Genomic DNA, 13,225 nt, shown 5'->3' on the forward strand with positions numbered 1-13,225 from the left:
CAGCAAACAAAAAGTATTTATATATTTATTGGCTAACACAGTATTATGAGACATATAATCTAGGAAAATCAATTCACTGACATAGGGAATGTTAGTATATAGTGATTTAATATCCAAGGTAAATAATAAATGTTCATGACCAGTAAACTGATAATGCCAGAGAGAGTCCGAAAGGTCCCAAGAATCTTTCACATAGCTAGGCATTTGTCCTAACTACAGGGTTAAAAGTAGCATCTAAGGAAATAGAAATGTCTTCTGTAACACTGCCTGAAGCTGAAACAATAGGTCTAACAGTGGAAATGTTTTAGTACATAGCTTAGGAGTGCTGAAAAATAAACCAATTTTTGCAAACTCAGCAACCATAAATTGATATAAATCAAGTGTAATATTGCTGTCCAGTAATAAATCCAATAACATTTTGTTAATAAAAGAATATTTTTGAGAAATTTCTACCAAGCTGATAACTCTGCATCCCTTTTCATTAGCTAACACAATTTTAATTTCAGATATATAATCTTTGCTGATGCATAATGACCATTCCACTGCCTTTGTCGGCCTTCATGCACTTTAAATCTCATGTATGAGATAATTCAAACATAGCAAGCCTTCTGCTTTATTAATATTAAAGAATTTTTTCTTGGGTTTACTATTGCAGATACATATGATATCACTTTCACAAGTCATAAAACACTTGCAAAGGTTGAATTTTATACAGACGATCTTTTAAACAAACAAGAACCATGACCAGACAAACCATTCAGTAAATGCTGAACATTTAACTTACAGTTAAGTAACTTAAGATCAACCAAAGTTTATCCTAAGTCTGCACGTTTACTAGGAACAAATGAAAAACCCTTTTGAAGGTACACTGAGTTGTTGAAAATTGAATGCCTCTGCATTGAAGTTATAAGTATTCTCACCTAAAATGGTAAAGGGTTTGACATAGTAAAAAGTACCACTCAAACATAATAGGTTTCCTTCATTGTTTGTTGTTGCTGTTTGTATGTGAAGCCATCCTTTTTTGTAGGGTGGTTTAACTCTTGTAGTTGGATTATCCTTGAGGTTGATGTAATGGTGGTTAAATGATGGCTTCACTGTGTTTTTATTTTAATACGTATTCTGATGAAGTCCAGTGAAAATTGTTGATGAAAGAGCTTAAAAATTTTGTGTTGTATTTTTGCCATTTGGATGCTTTCTTTTTGCATTTACTGATGATGTGATTATATATACTCTGTGTCCCAAAACAGAAAAGTAGTGCATTTCTATATGCATTAGAAAAAAATCTCATCTTTCTAAATATAAACTTAATGTTATTATTTAAAATGATCATGGTTTTATTTATTTATTTATTTTTCTCCTGTCAAACTTGTTAATGCTTTCAAATGTATACACTTCTCATAGTCTAAAAATCCAATTTCATTTTTAGAAAATAATAGTGGAATTGTTTGGAAAGTATAAGAACTTTTATTATTTAGTAGAATTCACCTCTTTCAAGGCTGATTTAAAGAGTCATATATTTCAGGGCAATAAAGAAAAAAGATATGGTTAAGAAGTAAAAGAATTGTTTAGATAGACTGATAAAGGTTAAAGTATTGCAGAATAGAGTGAATCTCACAGAATAAGAAGAGGTGCAACTGCAAAGTGCTAAAGAGAAAATAAGGGAGTATTTGGATCATAGAAATATTGCTGTTAAGCAACTGTTTTTGGTAATAAATCCAGAGCACAAAATCTTTTGGCACAACTGCTCAGACAACAGAATGTAGAAAGGGTTGTTGCCTAGCTTAGGGAGCCTTTAACAAGGAAAATAACCATAGATCCTGTAAAGGTATTAGAAATATTTTGAAAATTTTATGAAAATCTGTATAAAGCAGAGAAATGTGGACATCAAGAAAAAATACAAATGGAAATGTTTAAGAAGAATTGAATATAACAAGGTCCAAGGCAGATGGTGCTCAATTATTAACAGTTAGGATGGGAGGAGGTGAGATAAAAATGGTGATACATAACCAATCTACAGGAAAGTCTCCAGGGATAGATGGTATTCCTGTGGAAGTTTGGAGGCTAGGAGAGAAGAAATTGATCTGGTTTTGTTTAACATATTTTAAAAAGAGAAGACACAGCAACATTCTGGAAGAAAGCTGTGGTGGCTGTAGTACCTAAAGAGGATAATGACCCATCAGATCCAGCTTCATGTAGGCCCATATCAATTCTAAACCATAAATATAAAGTGTTTACATCTCTAATGGCTAAAATAATGGCAAAGGTGATGACAAAATAGATCAATGTGGTTTTGTGGAGGGGAGGCAAACATTTAACAACATTAACAGAACAATTATGATCCAGAGGGAAGAAGAATGTTAGAAAATACTATTGTTCTTGGGTCTTCATGCAGAGAAAGCATTTAACAGAGTAATCTGGGTTTTTATGAGTAGTGCAATGGAAGCATTTGCATTCCTTGGCACAATAATACGGTTAATTAGGAAGATGTATGCGGGAGAGGGTTCCTCTCTGATGAGAAACTAGACAGAGGTTTCTCTTGCCCCTTTGTTATTTGTGTGATATTTAGAACCATTGGCAAAGAAAATCAAGGACTCAGAAATTCAAGAATGTAAATGGTATGGTAATCAAGAAGTTAGCTTTATTTGCAGGTAATATTATTTTGTACCTTATAAAACCAGAGAAGGTAATTTCAGTACTATGGAACATTCTGAGACAGTTTAAAGTCTTTTTGTGATACAAACTTAATGAAGATTAATGAAGATAAAACAAAGGCAATAGCTATAAACTATGTACCCACACAGAAATTAGTTCAGCAATACCCATACTTATGGGGACACGATAAAATGAAGTACTTATTAGTATGGGTTAAAAACGTAGCTAAGAATATGTGGGAAGAGAGTAAGCAAAGATGATACAAAAACTAAGAAACTGGATACTCTATTTTATGAATATAGATAGCCATATACAAGTAGTAAAAATGTTTTTAGCTCCTTTAGTTTTATACACATCAGTCATGTTTTTATCAAGCAGAGGAGACCTTGTGGATAGCAATTAAAAAAGTGTTGACAGATTTTATCTGAGAGGAGAAGAGGACAAGTCAAGTGGGATAATTTCATCCTTTCAATAAAACAAGGTGGCTTGGAATTGCGTGATTTGAAGGGGTATTTCATAGATACACAGTTAAGGCTTCTATACATAGCACAAGCAGAAACGTGTAATTCAAAGTGGAAAGGGATGATAATGAAACAGAGGTGAAGCTCAAGAAACAAAGGGAGACTTGGATTTTGGATGCAGACCTTTGAGGAGAATAACAATAACCATATAGAATATTATATTCATAAAGTAGCAGAAAGCATTCTAGGAACCAAGCCAACATGGGAATGGAGAAAGGACATTCTGCCAATAGGATGACTGCAAATAGGGGTAGAGAGAATAGGCAAGACGGGGCTGGAATTTACTGGAGAAACCTGGTAAAGGATCCAAGGTATTGGTTGCAAATAATGAGATAGGAAAAGTTAATAAAATGGGAAGAGGCCAAGAATACATTTGGACTGCAAGTTAGAAATTTCTTTCTCTATCTAGGGTTGACATCAGTGTGTAGACAAAGAGAAAAAAATAGGGGGATCCTAAGTGAAAGACCAGTACTGGTAGAGTTTTTAGTAGAGTCTAAAACAGAAACTGCTGTTAAAGGAATAATTAGTAGGGCATATAAAATACTGCAAGATAACTAGAGGAGTCAATCAGAGGAGGTCGGAAAAGCCTGGGAAGAGAGATTGGATAAGAAATTCACAAAGAAACAATGGCAGGGTATGTATATGGCTCCCAAATATCCCACAAAATCTAGAATATTTAGGATTTTTCTTGGAAGTGTTTGCATAGACATTTTTATACCCCAAGCAGACTCCAACGATTTTTTTTCCAACTGTAGACTACAAGTGTTGGGGGTGTGATGGGGAAGAAAGAGGCTCATAGATTTTTATAAGTTCATATGTTAGTACTAGGCTAACTGTTCTTATGGGCTATTTTAAGTCTAGCTAATTATTCCATGTGAAAATCAAACCCTGTACTTCCTGTCTGTTATGTAAGTAAACACCTTAAACATTATACCAACCCAAACTCCCAGTTAATTGAGAACATATTTTTTGGGAGTGTAATTATTTGGCAGACTCTGTCAGAAATACTTGGCAAGCATATTGGTGTAACTAATTAAATTATTTTTCTTGCACTATGATACAGAATCCGAATTGCCCAGACATAGTAAGGCCTTGCTGAATTTAATTCTGGTGGCTAAACCAACCATATTAGAAGTAGTGAATATAGTAACAAAGAGAAAAGAATTGGAAATGAGATCTTTAGAACAGGGCAGTAGCATAGAAAAAATGGGAATTGCGGGACGAGTACATGCAGAATAATGTTTTGGAGGAGGAATGAGGTTTTAGAGAAGGCAGGAATTGAATGAGCTGTGTAATGTTTCAACTCACAATGACTTTATAGAAGATTAGATATGATGTATATTGTCTGCAACAGAAATATGTCATTATGGTTTGTTTTATTTTATATGAATGTAGAATTGTGTGTATCATAAGTAAGTCAATAAAGATGTTTCTTGCTTAATGTGTGTGTGTGTGTGTGTGTGTGTGTGTGTGTGTGTGTGTGTGTGTGTGTGTGCATATATATATATATATATATATATATATATATATATATATATATATATTTCCATGGCATTCCATATTAAGTCTTATTATTGTTAATAATATACTCATCTTTCCAGATTCTTATAGAATCCTGGAACTGATAGGGTATTCTGTGATAAATTTATATTCACAAAAATGTGGAGGTCTTAAATTTCCAGATTTTTGCATGTATTATTTATTTTTCAGGTTAGGTAGATTACTTTGAATTTTTTAATTTTGACTTCAGAAGAAGTGAATTCCTCCTTAGGTATATTTATGATACATGCACTTCTTGTTCTGCTGTATTTCTCCAGCCTTGGTACTTTAAGTCCTATTTTATTAAATCAAAATAACTGTGTGCTATTCTGGAGGTAAATTTAGGATTATATTTATCACAACTGCTTTGCATTTAACCTTAACAATCTTTTTAAAAATGTGATTGAATTCAATAGTTTTCCAATCTTAGATTTTCTTTCTGTTGTTGACTTTTTTGAGAAGATTTATTTTGTATGTTAAGACATTTTCAATTGAGCTGTGCTACAGTTCTAAATGCAACTTGAATGGTTAAATATGAGCCCCATGTACTTAGTGTTCATAGTACATTCCAAAATTGTATTTTGCTATTAACCTATTAAATCATATATCAAAGTCTACAGATTTTGTGTGGTTCATTTATTTGATCTTAGATTTAACTACTTCTCACTAAGGGAGTTGTATTCAGATGAATTAATTAATCCATTGCAGAATGTTCTATTGTCAAAATCTTTTCAAGTTCTACCTTTTTGAAGATGATATATACTACTGTAAGTTTTTATAACCATGTATATACTCCTGCAGGTTTGCCTTTCTTCCATACCTCTCCACCATACCAAATTTCTCGTTTTTTTTACCCGTTTTAAGGTCCAAACAATGGGGTGCCACGATTCCTGAGTGGCACCCCTTAATTTCCGAATTTCACGGCTTTTTTTTTTTTTTGAATTATTTTTTTTTGGCTTTTTTTTTGAGCTGATGTCATCACGTGCAGCAGTATGCGCAATGATGTCAGCTCTGTGAACAGCCTGCCAGCCTGTTGTAATTGGCTGAGGGCTCAAGAGATTTCAATGTACATTCTGGCAGAGTGAAAGCCATGCGTGCATCCCCCAGCTGCTCCAGGTAAATAAAAACAGGAGCAGTTTGGTCTTCCGCAAGTTTTTAGTTGATGGTATTCCTTCTTCCACAAGTTGATGGCACTGAGCAGATATATTTCGATTACTGTGAGTGGTTCTTCTGCGACCATTTACAAGTCTTTAGTTAATGGCATTTTCAGTGCAGTACTGAGCAGGTATATTTGAATTACTATGAGCGGTTCTTCGCGACCATTTATACGTTTTTAGTTAATGATATTTGCAGTGCTGAGCAGGTATATAGGGATTACCGTGAGCAGTTCTAAGTTTTTAGTAAATGGTATTTGCAATTCAGTTCTTTCTTTGTTATAGTGCGACCATTTACAAGCACCAGGTCGTGTGTGTGTGTGTGTGTGTGTGTGTGTGTGTGTGTGTGTGTGTGTGTGTGTGTGTGTGTGTGTGTGTGTATGTGTGTGTTTGTGTGTGTGTGGAATGCCCCAGTTAAATATACATGGTGGCTAGAGTTACTCAGGCTCAAACCCTGTACCTTGGGTACAGGTAACAAGAGCCTGAATTCCCTACCCACCACCACTTGTGAAAACTCTCCAGATGTTTGCCTCATATTTTTATTCTGTTCCTCATAAAATCTGTGGTTTTCAGTGAGGATTGAAATCACTGAATAATGACAGGCATTTGAATTTCAGACTTCATATTCTTCAGAAAATACATGGTAACACAAAACCTTCTATTCTAGCAATTTTATAAGTTTATAAGATCAGTATTTGAAATTTGTCCCTATTTTTGGGGCTGTATTTCACCATTATTGGCTTTGCCAGGTTTGTTGTGCTAAGAGGTTGAGAGCTATGGTGAGAACCGAATTCACTGAATGTGTTTGGGGCTGTATTCCCCTATTATTGGCTTTGTCCAGTTTTTTTTTGTGTGTTAAGAGGTTGAGAGCTATGGTGAGAAGTTAATTCAGTGAATATGTTTGGGGGCTGTATTCCCTCATTATTGGCTTTGTCCAGGTTTTTTGTGCTAAGAGGTTGAGAGCTATGGTGAGAACTGAATTCACTAAACAATAGCCATTTAAGTTTCAATCTTCCTATCTTTCAGGAAACGTATGGTGCAACACAGCATTTTATTCTAGCAACTTTCCAAGATTATACAAGCAATGTTTAAAATGTGTCCCTGATTTCTGGGCCCCCGCCCAATACATTTTGGCTTTTTCCAAATTTCTTGTGCTGCAAAATTGAGAGATACAGTTGAGTGTCGAGTGGATTTTACAAGGAGCTGAGAGTTTCAGGGGAAGAAAATTTAGTGCTGCTTATGCCAAGGCTGCTTGCATTGTTAGTAGCATAACAGGTAAAATACTTGCTTTTGATGCAGAAGGGTTCTACTCCCACACTATGTGGATGCATTGCTGATACTGTACTGTGTTGTGCTTTTAAAGGGGGTAGATGCTGCAGTCCTGAGAATGTCCTGTTTGGGGGAGATAACTAGTAACCTGTTATCAGTTTGCCATCCATTCCCTATTGCAGTATGACTAGCTTATCATTTTTTAATATAACATAGGCAATTTATTCCTCAAGGGCAACAGGCACTTTATTTGTAAATGAAACAATAAAATATAAAGTTGTTTGCTAGCAGCAACCTCTACAGTTACAGATCTCTTTAACGTGGAATTATTTAGATGACTTTTATTTCTGCAGATATTGTGCATATTTACTGATACTGGTGGATTGTGGAAGTTTGAGTAGACTTATGATGAAAATGTTCTGAATTGGGCAGTTTTGTCATTATTGGTTCATGCATTTTGTTTCATTGTTTACTGAAAACTTGTTCAAAACAATAAATTTAAAACACCCTCTAATAACTGTACTATATTATACAAGGAATATAATTTAATACAATCAGGAAGGTGTATCAAAGAACACATGCATGTTTCCTGTGCAAGGGGCCTATGATTTGAAAACAGCCCAAAATTAATCTTTATCTGCCACTGGCCAGATGTATTTTCTTTGAATGTGGGTTTCAATGCTGTTTCAATTAATGTGAGTTTCAAGGGCAGAGAAGTTTTAATGCTAAGTCTATATTCATTGTGAGACTGCATTGCTTTGTTTAGCAGATGTCTATTAGTTTTTGTGCTGTAAAATGTAAAATAAAACTTTTAAATGAAATCCAAATCATTGTAGAAGTAAAGCAGTATGCACATTACAGTGATGATAAATTGGGCCAAATAGCCACGTAATGGGGCATTGGAATCGCTGCAGGGGGGGGGGGGGCTGTGTACGGGGAGGCCCCATTCGACCATGATTTTGTGAGGGGGAAGGGTGGCAAACTCAAAGACAGCCCCGGGCGGCACAAACTGTATCTACGACACTGATCATTAGGCCATGGAGAATGACTTTTGGAGGTCCTGGCAAACTATAATATTTTTTTGCCAAGATTAAAATATTACCTACCATTAAATGCCCTACTTTTAACATAAAACCACATACTGCAAGTCACCAAAAACAAAATCCTAAGGTTAATCATCTTCTCCCTTCCCAGTGAACATCATTGCTACACATTTAAAAAAAAATATTTTGGTTGTCTGTTCTTCAGTTTGCGTTTGAAAGTTGATAACTCTCAATTCCATTGGAGTGGGTGAGGTTACATAATTATGCACACAAATGTCATGTTAATCAGCATACAGATTTGTACCTATTTTTCATGGGCCTTTGTCCAGATTTTTGATGTTTCAAGGTTGAGAGGTATGCTTCCTTCTTGGAATAAATAGGTTTTGTTAAGTGAGTCCTCATTCTGTAGAATATATCCATCTTTTTTGAAATACAAGATGGATTACCCATTACAGGAATTTTGGAACTCTGACTTATTGCTCTGCTATTGTTAATAATCTTGGGCTGCTATTGAGCAGCTATTATTTTCTCATTTTTGTACTCTTTGAAAACACTGTGGGTACCTTTAAAATCACTGACACATTAAAAATAGTTTTTATGACTGGAAGGAAGTTTTGACATTAATGTTAAAACTCCTGTCAATTTCCGTATGACTGGTTGTTGCTTATACCTTGTATTGACATATATATCCTTTTTATTTCAATGAATGGGTTATGTGTTTTTCTTAATGAATTTGTTTTCATGATATATAATGAAGTTGATTGAAAAAATAAAAACAATAAATATGTCTATTTAATGAATAGCTTATCATCAACAGCAGTCACAGCATCCAAATAAAAAACAATGGCAACCAAGGAGGTGATGCTAGTAATTAATGTAAACAGAAACAATCCAGATGGAATGTTGATAGTTGAAAAAAAGAAGTTAAGAAAGCAAGTTGCAGTGGGCAGTTTTAAGATATGGGTGATACTAAACACAGTAGAGCTGTGGCAGTAAAACAAAAGCTAGTGCTTTTGTATATATTTATGTACCATGTCGAACAACAATTACTGATATTTTAATGGCAGAAAGCCAAGGAGAAATTGAGAGAGTGACATGACTTTCAGGGAGGCTTGATTGTACCATATCTGGGTCAGTATCTGAAGTCAGTCTACACTTTATATTAAATGCCACAGGACTGCACATGAGGCAGAGTGGAAGGCAGTGTTGATGGAGAGATTCCCTAGTTTGACAGGGGTACACTTAATGAAGATAGTTATAGAGGGAGATGAAGGTAGACTGGGACAACCTGTAATGGAGACACTGAAGAAAGAAGTAGCAGGAATATTTGCTAGTGAATTCCTAAAAGTGTGAGTAAAGGTCCTGGTCCCTGTAGCTGGTCTGGAACAGGATCGGATGCACAATACAGTATATGAAATGTGAAAAAAGAGTATTATGGTACTGGGTACTGATGTGATGGGTTGGAAAGAAGCACAAGAAAAAAATATCAGAAATGCTGTTGGAGTTTAATAATCTAGGAATTAAGGCAAGAACCTCCAGATGGGTCAGAGTGGAAAGAGCCCTGATTTAGTGAAGTGAATTATGAAAGTGAGACAGAATGATATAGGAGAGATTGGGTTTATTTCTAAGGAATATAACACATCTAGGGTAACAGCTAGCAGTTTCAAGTAAATTTAGCAGTTTTAGGGAAAGGCAGTTGAATGGGAATATAGATAAACAACTTTGGCAAAGAATTTTTGAGATACCCAGACAAGCTGTTAGGCCATGTAAGTTCGGCATCTTAGGAAGGAGGTGTTTGCAAAAGTACTTTTACACACCCACTAGATTTTCTTGAGTGTTCCCAGGGTTGAATGACACTTATTGGAGGTGTAAAGTAGAGGAAAGAGGTGATTGGGTATATAGATTTTGGGCTTATTTAAGGTTGAGAAGGTTCAAAAAAGATTTGCATGAGATCAAAGGAGAAGTTATTGGGATGAAGATAGTAAGTATGCGTTTACTCTTTTGCAGATGGGGAAGCAAAAATTAACTAGGTGTAAAGAGGCTGTGATTTTGGTTATAATGATAATGGCCAAAAATGTATTATACAGAGATGGAAATCTTAAAAGCTTGCAGAGATCAGAGAACTTAAAAAAATGATGGGGGAAGTTGATGTGAGATGAGAAGCGAGTGATGAGGCAAAGGAGGAGGCAAGCTTATTGCAACATATAGCTGCCCTGAGCAAGATGTACGGATAAAAAGGCCTAAGTCATGCTGATAGTAAATGTTATGAGTGATGAAAAGTTGTACCTTATGATTTACTCCATTGTCCGTGGTACAGTGATGGACTTCATCAGTCAAATAGTTAATATGGTTATAAGAGAGTAAAAGTAAAATAAGTAATTTAACCTGGCATTTATGTGCTAAGATTGGTAAAGGGAAGGTTAAGCCACCACTGAAATGTTTGATAACTTGTCTGTGCTGTGGATTGCAAATAATGCTGATGCCTTCTATGTTTATAATTATATGTTAGAAGATCAAATAAGTTCTTCATACATAAGGATTTTGGAATAAATAAAGTGTTTTTTCAATAATTAAAAATATAATTAATGATAGAATTATTCATACTATCTAATTTTTCAGAATTTTGTGAGAAATGTCACTAATGATGTTTTGTTTGGTTGAAATTATGTAATTTGTGTTTTTTATTTATGCATGTTTATATTGTTACTGTACTTGATGGTGGTGATCATTTATATTATCTGGTTTTGGATTGCCAGTAAAGTTTGTAAAAAAGTGCTACTTTAGCCCTTTCAGAAAAGTTCATTATTGCCATTTCAAGTATTGAATGAAGTGCAGGCTGCATGTAATGCCATAGTTTCATAGGCCGTTACAAGGTTAACGGTTACTAGGGACCTTACAAACCTAGCCGTGCATCAGGTAGTAGAATTGACCCTTTTTAGCCACAACTTGAGCTGAGCTCAAAGAGCAAACGTAGACCATCAAAAGTAAGAATATAGACTGAAAACAAATTGTGTATAGGCAGATTACATGGCATATAGAAAATAAAACAGTAATGTAGCAGAAGGTACTGTAGACATACAATATGCTGAAGACAGCAGTAATACAGAATTAAATAAATATGTAACTGTATATTTTTATACTAAATGTGCAACTTTTAATTCATATGCAGATGTCAGAATGAAATGTGCTATTATATATTGGCTTATTAGGTTTGCCTACTGAACCATTATCACACAAGCATGTGTACTTGGCTTCTTTATGTAGGTGTTCTCGCACTTACTTTAATATACTAATAGCATGATGATAAAAAAGCAGAGGAAGGGCAGCACCACCTATAGTAAAAGTCATTCCCATTTTCCACTCAAGTACACCATATGATCACAAAAAACTCACATAGACTGTCTACAGCTCAGCTCACTATACGACACACAGCACTGGATTTCAGCTCTGTATTACACTGAATGGCACTTTCACACAGAACATATTAAAATTTCAGTGTTTGCAGAATCAGTGCAAGAGGATGCTCCCTGAACTGCTCAGATTAATGAATAATGGAATCATGTTGATAGATAGGTACCGCCTCTCTAACAGCAAAAACTCAGAAAATGTTTCACCGAAAGCACTTTCAGTGATACTCAGAGGAAATATTTTTTGCAGGGTGGTAAGCCCCTCCCCTGCACCCCCCCAAACTTAAGTATACCTTCCCCAAGGATGCGCAACAGTGGGAAAAGAAATTCTCCACTGTTGGTGAAAGTGCTTTCCATGAAACATTTTTGCTGTAATGGCAGTGACCAATATTGCTGTTGATGTATTGACAGGCTCCCTGAATAACAGCCACAGCAGCAATGTAAGCAGAGAAACCGTCAGTCTGGAAATTTGTCTATACATTTCTCACATGCACCATTACCCCATTCAGGTTGCCTCAGTTAATGCTACAACATATTCAGAAAGCAAAAAACAGTATAAATAACAGCAGTGTAAATAGTAAGGTTATGCAGCCTCCCTAAATGGCAAAGAAATTGACAGTATCCCATTAAAATGAGTACAGTGAACACAAAAGTTGTTCAGGACAAAACTTGCATAAAAATTGAGTGTTTTATTTGTAGATATATTTTAATTTTCTTTTAATGTTTTGTTAATGGGAAAAAGGCAGAAAATGAAATAATTTTAAAACCAATGAATGTTAATATGGTGATGCAAGCACAAGGACTGTTTGGCGTAATGTTATCTGGAGAAAGAGTGGTGGCAATATACAGCTCCAACTAACTGTTTGTAAAATGGGAATAAAGCCTGCTGTTCCATCATCCCATTTATTAATAAATTGATGCGCTGAATAATGCCAAAACAACAACTGTTAATTGAATATTACAGATTTCAAAATTATCCATCATACAGCAAGCTACAAAATGAATGATATATGTTTGTCTAACATTTAGATTTTTAGTACCAAAGGTAATTTAAAAATCATGCATCTTGTAATTGTTTTTTTCCAGAAGTACAGTATATGTTTTTATTTTTCCCTTTTGTATTAAAGAATCACAGTGCTTGCAAATACAATCCCTTACATTTCCTATGACCTCACAACTTATAGTTTTCCAAACACAAGGTCATTTGAGGGCAATACATGTTAAATTATTTGACAGTCAACCATTGCATTCATACCCCATATCTGTATCTAGCTGTATGTGCATTAATATAAAAAGCTTGCGTGTATAGTAAAATACACACACACACACACACACACACACACACACACACACACACACACACACACACACACACACACACACACTTTACACATGGACCTTCTGATGAAATTGGTAGCTGCTATTGATAAAATATGTTCTCATCCTGCTAACTGAAAAAGTTATAGCCAGTCTGAAACAAGAAAATAACACTTGCTGGCTGATTGACTTTTCTCTTGAGAGGCACACTGCAAAAGCTTTGCATGGTGCGCTAAGTGATTCCATCTGATCTGCAGAAAATCACTGCTGATTACATTTTCACTTTATAAATATGTCACGAGTAAAGCCAACTGGCAGCGGTA

General features: G+C 35.1%; 1 protein-coding gene across 3 annotated transcripts in view; it reads left to right on the forward strand.

Moving 5' to 3' along the window:
* The window catches only part of BBS9 (Bardet-Biedl syndrome 9), a 2,479,230-nt gene that overhangs the window by 476,017 nt on the left and 1,989,988 nt on the right, over positions 1-13,225 (forward strand). The window lies entirely within an intron of this gene.

This window comes from Protopterus annectens, chromosome 3.part0 (assembly GCF_019279795.1).
Source record: "Protopterus annectens isolate FY-2018-M chromosome 3.part0, PAN1.0, whole genome shotgun sequence".
NCBI classification, from domain to species: Eukaryota; Metazoa; Chordata; order Ceratodontiformes; family Protopteridae; genus Protopterus; species Protopterus annectens.